The following is a 6,699-nucleotide window of genomic DNA, read 5'->3' on the forward strand; positions in this document are numbered from 1 at the left end:
TCCTGGTGGTATATCCAATGGCTGGGTCACAAGGCAGGTATATGGTCGGCTCTTGTAGATACTGGCTAATGGCATTCCCAAGGGATTTGACCAATCTGCCCCCCACCAGCAGTGTCTGAGAGTCCTGATTTCTCCCCCGCCAGCACTTGGCATTGTCTTTCTTTTTCATTTTAGCTCTTCTGATGGGTGTGTGTTGATGTCGCGCCATGTTTTTAATTTGCTTCCTTTTCTTTTTCATTCTAGCTTCCCATCTCTCTTTGATCATCTTGGATACTTCCTGGTCTCTTCATCACCCATTACCACAACTAGCATCTCAAAATCCCTTCCTTTCAGTCAGATGTCTTGATCTACGGGGAAACAAGTGTCTTTCCCCATTTATCATCCTCTTACAGAAGAATTTCTCTTGCAGCATCTTTGAAATGCCTCTGAACTCATGTTGCAAAGGAATCCATGCCTGTTTGTTGATTATTTGGGGTTTTTTTTCCTAATGCCTTCAGAGCACAACTGGAACACGAAGTTGGAGAGCAAGGCGCTTGCCATAACAAATTTATAGAGTCTGTAGTGCATACAAATCTACTTGTAACAAAGTAATCCCCCAACTTTGCTCTATGACTGTCTTTCTTATTGTATGATTGTTAAATGCATTTCATGGTGCAGTTATAAGAGTGTCAGATCGCTAATGGAGATAAAGCAATTCCTGAACACTGTGGGTGGATATGAGGAGGCAGCCATCCCCATTTAAATTGTTACCTCTGGGCCCTTTCCTTCCTCCTGCCTGCACACTCTGTCTAAAATGTAGCAAGTTTGCGTCTATTGTGATTTTCCAAGGAAGCAAAATGGTATCCTGGAGAAGACAGGGCTGAGGGGAGGGTCGGTCACCGTAACTCCAAGTCCTGTCCTGCCACTTGCTGGCGATATGAGAGAGGGGCAGGGAGCTGGGCAAGTGGGCAGCTGTGAGGAAGCAGGTGACCCAACAAGAGTGGGATGCGTCAGGGCCAGAGACCAGAAGCCAACGATGGATTGCAGTTTTCATGTATTCTGGGCTTGTGCCCTTTTTACCCCGTCAAGTGTTCTGTGAAGTCTCTTTGAAGAGGCCAGTCTGTCTGGGGTACAGTCAGGACTTGGGTTGGAGATATAAAGCGGAGCCACCCCCTCTGGGGCCGTGAGTTAACATGGCTAAAGAGTACTGGCGTCTCGGACCAGCTTAGTCTCCATCTCCAAGTGTCACCAACTGAAAGGGATAGAGAAGGAAGGGTAATCACCTACCAATTCTCAGTTTTGAACCTGTGTTGTTTCCAAAACTGGCCTCAGATGTGTCAGACTCTTGATATTTGACATTTGAGCAGGGAGGAACAGATGAAGCAGAGGGAGACACGGAATCCGAAGTAGGCTCCAGGCACCGTGCTGTCAGCCCCGGGCCCAATGCGGGGCTTGAGCCCACGAACCGTGAGATCATGATCTGAGCTGAAGTCAGATGCGTGGCCGACTGAGCCACACAGGTGCCCTGATACTCGACATTTATCGACTGTCCCAGAGCATTTGGTATGATAGAGATTACAAATAAATAGATCCTAACCTGGCCCCTTATGGACTTTTTATTAAGCATTTACCAAGAACCTTACATCTGTGAAGCAAGTCTCTGAGCCATCCACACCCATCCACAGCGCTGACAAATGAGGACTGCCAAGGCTTAAGGTAAGTGGAATGAAGATTTCCCTCAATAGGCCCAACAGACCAGTGCCAGACCGTGATCATAACAGAGAGTTATACTCTTTCTGCCATTTACCTTGGCTTTAGCTTCCTGTGTGGAAGCAGCTGGTCTCTGTGATTTGTTTAGGTGGGATTTCCCCAAGCATTGTGTTCTTGTATTTATCTTCCAACGGTGGGAGCATAATTGAGTTTGAGGAGAAGCTGCGTAGCAGTGACTCCATGGCGGAGAGCATTGGATGGATGGTTTATGGGCTTGGCTTGAGGTGAGGGGCCCAGAGGGAATTGAGGAGAGGTTGACTGAGGAAGAGAGGAGCCAGAGAACATTTAGGCTTATCTGCGGCTGGTTTCAACTCTAAGAAATTTGGTGGCTTCCCAAGGACCATCCCGTGAAAGGAGGGAATAATTGAGGGCCATTGTCATATTGCAGCTGATAGGAAAAGGTGGTGGAGAATCAGTTAACAACTGAGTTCACTTTCAGCCTACAAGCTGAGCGCTGCCCACCTAGCTTGAGACAGGCCCACCACCTAATATCAGGGGGAAAGGATAGAAAGCCACCTCACAGTTGATACTTCTCACATATGTCAAGATATCAACCGCAAAGTTGCCGGAAATCAGTGCCAATTTTCTCACTGACATTCTTCTATGATTAACTCAATGCTTGGTAAGTGGACTAAGCTGTTAAAATCTACATTTTCATTTTCCCACATGGGAATAAGCAGAGTAATTTTCAGTTAAACAAATGCTATCAAGAAGCATTTCTTCCTTTTTTTAACCGTGAACTGACAAGGGTTTGTTCCTCACCATTCTCCTTATCCACCATGGACAATGGTGGCCACTCTTGGGCCTTTAGTATCATTACTGGAACAACCAAGAACAGCCACTAATATATTCTGAGTTGGTCACTGATCTAAGAGCTTGTGGTAGATGCCATGGTGGTCGCCAGTACTTCACCCCTCCGTGTAGCCATGCCTTTTGCCACATGACTTTGCAGTGCCTCCCCTCTCCGCTGATAATGGAATTGGCTCTGTGACGTGCTGTGGCTAATGAGATCCTGGCAGATGTGATGCTCACAAAGGCTTGAAATGGACTGTGCCGCCGGGCTTGCCTTCTCATGGGGTGGCTGCAACCCCTTTATCCTGGCCTCAGAATTAAAACATGTGGACCAGATCTGAATATTCTCCTGTAGCTTAGATTCAAGCTTAGCTAAACCTGAAGCTTAAGGTGGATCCACTCAGCAGAGCCTAGCCTGGGTCCGCTGGTCCACAGACACTGCAGATCCATAAAATGTGAGGTGGAATGGTCATTTTGTTGGTCATTAAGTTTGAGGATGTGTGGTAATAGCTGAAAGTCACAGAACTTCTGTTTTAATGTTTATTTTATTTTGAGAAAGAGAGCACACGCAGGAGAGAGGCAGAGAGAGAGAGAGAGAGAGAGAAGCCCAAGCTTCTCTTGGGTGCAGAGCCTGACATGGAGCTTGATCTCACAAACAGCGAGATCATAACCTGAGCTGAACCCAAGAGTCAGACACTCAACTGACAGAGTCACCCAGGTGCCCCAAAAGTCACAGAACTCCTTAAGCATTTTTACCACTTAACTCAATAATGCCATACCTGGGCACTCCTATTATTCCCATTTCACAGATGTGGAAACTCATTCTTAGGTTCACTTATTCTTAGGAAACTCTTACTCAGGTTCACATCACTGAGAAATGTCAGAATGGTAATTCAAACACAGGTGTGTGGGATTCCAAGGCTTGTGCTGTTAGCAACCATGTTTTCTTCATCAAGCACAAGCCTACAAGGTCTAGGGCAGAGAGAGAGCAGCTACCTTCATTTCCTACACCGCTTAAATGTCATCCAGCTGATTTGCTGTTTCCGTATCACTGGACAAATTCGAGATCTTGAGATTTTGTACCTGTCCCCTCTTCTTCCCAGCAGGTGGGTTCTGTTCTTAAGAAAACTAGAGCCTACAGTGCTGTTGACTTTTCAGAGTGTGGGGAAATTCTTTGATGATGTATTTGCTACAGAACATTGGCCATTTGCTTACCAAGAGATGTAGGGGTGAGAAGCTTATATCTCACCCCTACCTTATGTTATATCTTGAAGGTTAACTGGAAGTGATGACAAGAAACCTCTGGAGCCTTAACCCAAATCAGTGGAAAACTATGATGTGTTTTATAATATACCCATCTCACTATAATTTTCTAGGAATTTGTGGAGTATGTAAAGCCACTTGGCTTTACTTTTATTGGCTTAGAATGTGGGCTTTGGAGACACATGACTGAATTCAGTAACTACATGACTTTGGGTAAGTTACTTCACCTTTTTGTGCCTCAGTTTTTGTTTTGTTTTGTTTTGATTTGTTTTTTACCTATACAATAGAGATAATGATACTTGCGCCTTCTGGGTGGTATGTGGATAAAATGAGGTAATGAATATAAAGTAGCTACTGAACACAGTATTTGGCTTTAAGATAGTTTTGGCTACAAGTGACAGAGATCCTGAGTCCAAATGGCTGAAACAATTAGGAAATGTATCATCTCACATGGTCCGGTGAAGGAAGAGAGCACCAGATGTGATCCAGACAGGGCTCCGCTCCTGATATTTCAGCCATTCTCTGTGTGTGATTTTCCTCAGGTTGGGCCCTGTAGAAGCAAGATAGCTCCTGGCCCCAACTGAGGCAGCAGGATTGCTTACCTGTGGCCCATGGAAGAGAAAGAACAAACCACTCTAAAATATGAAAAAAAAATTCCTTCCTTTAAATCTCATTGAGCCAACCTAAGATTACCGTCCTCTCCCTGAATCAGTAGCAATTGCCAGAAGAGTGTTCTGTGGCCAGTGGATTTAGCTTGGGTGTGCGAACCAATCAGGAGAAAAGAGGACTGGATTATGGTGATTGACCCACATGGGTCAGGATTCATCTATGTTGCTGGAATTAGGGGCCACCTTGTCCTAAGTTACATGGTGCGGGTGGGGAAGGCGTGACTACTTGGACAAGAGCAAGATCTTACCAGAAGATGGGAATAGATTTGAAGGCATTCAACAGTGGGGACCACAGCAGAAAAAGCAGGTGCTCGCTCGATAATTGCCAGCTTTGCTATTCTACTTTCGCAACTGAACGCTGTCGTTGCTGTTTTATTGTTATCAGTCGGTTTTGGTGTTTTACAATAAGGCAACTGATATCTGACCTTTATCCACACCCCAAAAGACCAATTTGGGAACTCTGAGGTGACAAATCATTTATGAAAGCTTGTCTTGCCTCTTCTCTTTTGGAATTGAATCTACCTGGGAAACAAATTTCAGGGACCTATGAAGACTAGGTTGGTCTAAACCCCGTTCCTCATGTCAGTGTCACCTTGAAAAGGCAAAGTTGATCATGCACAGCAACTTTTCCCTTCTGGGGCCAAGCAATATTCTCCTTCAAAAAGATTATACTTCAGCCGTTTTTGTACAAACCCTTGGCACTCTGTGGTGGAATCTATTGTTTCCGCCCACCCATCTACCTTTCCCTTTTTTCCACCTAACAGAGCCTCCATGTCCTATGGGAAACCGAGTCTATGTGATTTGGATAAAGCTGACCTCACACACACACACACACACACACACCCACGAGCCAGGTTGAGCAATCATAAAACATCATCTCTTCCTTTGGAGAGAGTTATTAGTTCCAGGATGGGCACATGACTCACGTCTAGCCATTCATTCATGCTCTCTCCTGAAAATTTAAGCCTTAAACCTTGACTTGTATGAACAAGTATCAAAGGAGCCACAGCTAAATCTTTATATATAGGCCAGTGCCTGGGAAATACGCTTTGGGCCTTCTCTTTATTTACATCCAGAGCTGACATGGTTTCCATCAGCCACAAGTTCTGATTGTCTTGATTATTTAGCTCCGTGAACTAGTCAGAATTTCTCTAATAAAAAGTGCAATGGAAACAAAAACCTGCTCTGGGTTGAATTGTGTCTCCCCAAAATACGTATGTTGAAGTTCTAACCCCTCCGTGTGATTGTATTTGGAGATAGGACTTTTAGGAGGTAATTGAGGTTAAATGAGGTCATAAGGGTGGGATCCTAATCGAATAGGACTGGTGGCATTCTAAGGAGGAGAGAAGAAGAGGTATCTCCCCATACACACGCATGGAGGAAAGACCAGAGGCAACCTTCGGCAAGCCAAGAAGAGAGTCCTGACCAGAACCAATCATGCTGGCACCGTGAACTCAGACTTCCGGCCTCCAGAACGGTGAGGAAGAACTTTCTGATGTCTAAGCCACCCAGCCTGGTACTTTCTTATAGCAGCCTGAGCAAAGAGAGACAAATATCATCGTCCCTCCTAAGTATCAATGTCTATTACTTGCCAAGCAAATAAGTCCTCATTTTGGAGTGGCACCGCTGCTGGTGAAATTGTCACCCCCTGTATCTTCAGGTACAGGCAACATGCCTATGCACACCAACTTGTGGGCTTAGAGGGACAAGATCAGGATGTGGTAGTGTGGGGGCACCTTTTTGTAGCTTTCCCCAAGGTCCTACACGAAAGCCTATTCTATCTGGAAGCCAAAAAGGAGGAGCATATATCTCTGGCTAAAAGGCATAATCCAGAGCCTTGAGAGACTGAAAAAAGTCCTATTTTATGCTCCACACTAAAGTTAGAGCTCACTAAGGCTAGGAGGAGGGAAGCACAGTGGGGAGATAAAGTAGGTCCCAGGAAGAGATCTGCGGAAAATGGGAAATTCGTGGCTCCTTCCAAATATCTCCAGATGAGTACTCTTTGCCTGACAAAGGTAATAATTATCCTCAGTGTAATGAGTCATTCACTCAAATTGAATGGAGGCTTTGAACTTGGAAGCAAGGGGCAGATTAACTGGGCTTCATAACCAGGCTGCTGTTTTTATTGCTGAAATGCTGAGGCCCAAATGGAAGCTGTTGGATGAAGAATGAGGGGTTACCTGCTCGCACACTGAGACCAATTATGGAACAAAAGATGCCACAGGGC

Source organism: Crocuta crocuta, unplaced genomic scaffold, assembly GCF_008692635.1.
Source record: "Crocuta crocuta isolate KB4526 unplaced genomic scaffold, BGI_CrCroc_1.0 scaffold301, whole genome shotgun sequence".
Lineage (NCBI taxonomy): Eukaryota > Metazoa > Chordata > Mammalia > Carnivora > Hyaenidae > Crocuta > Crocuta crocuta.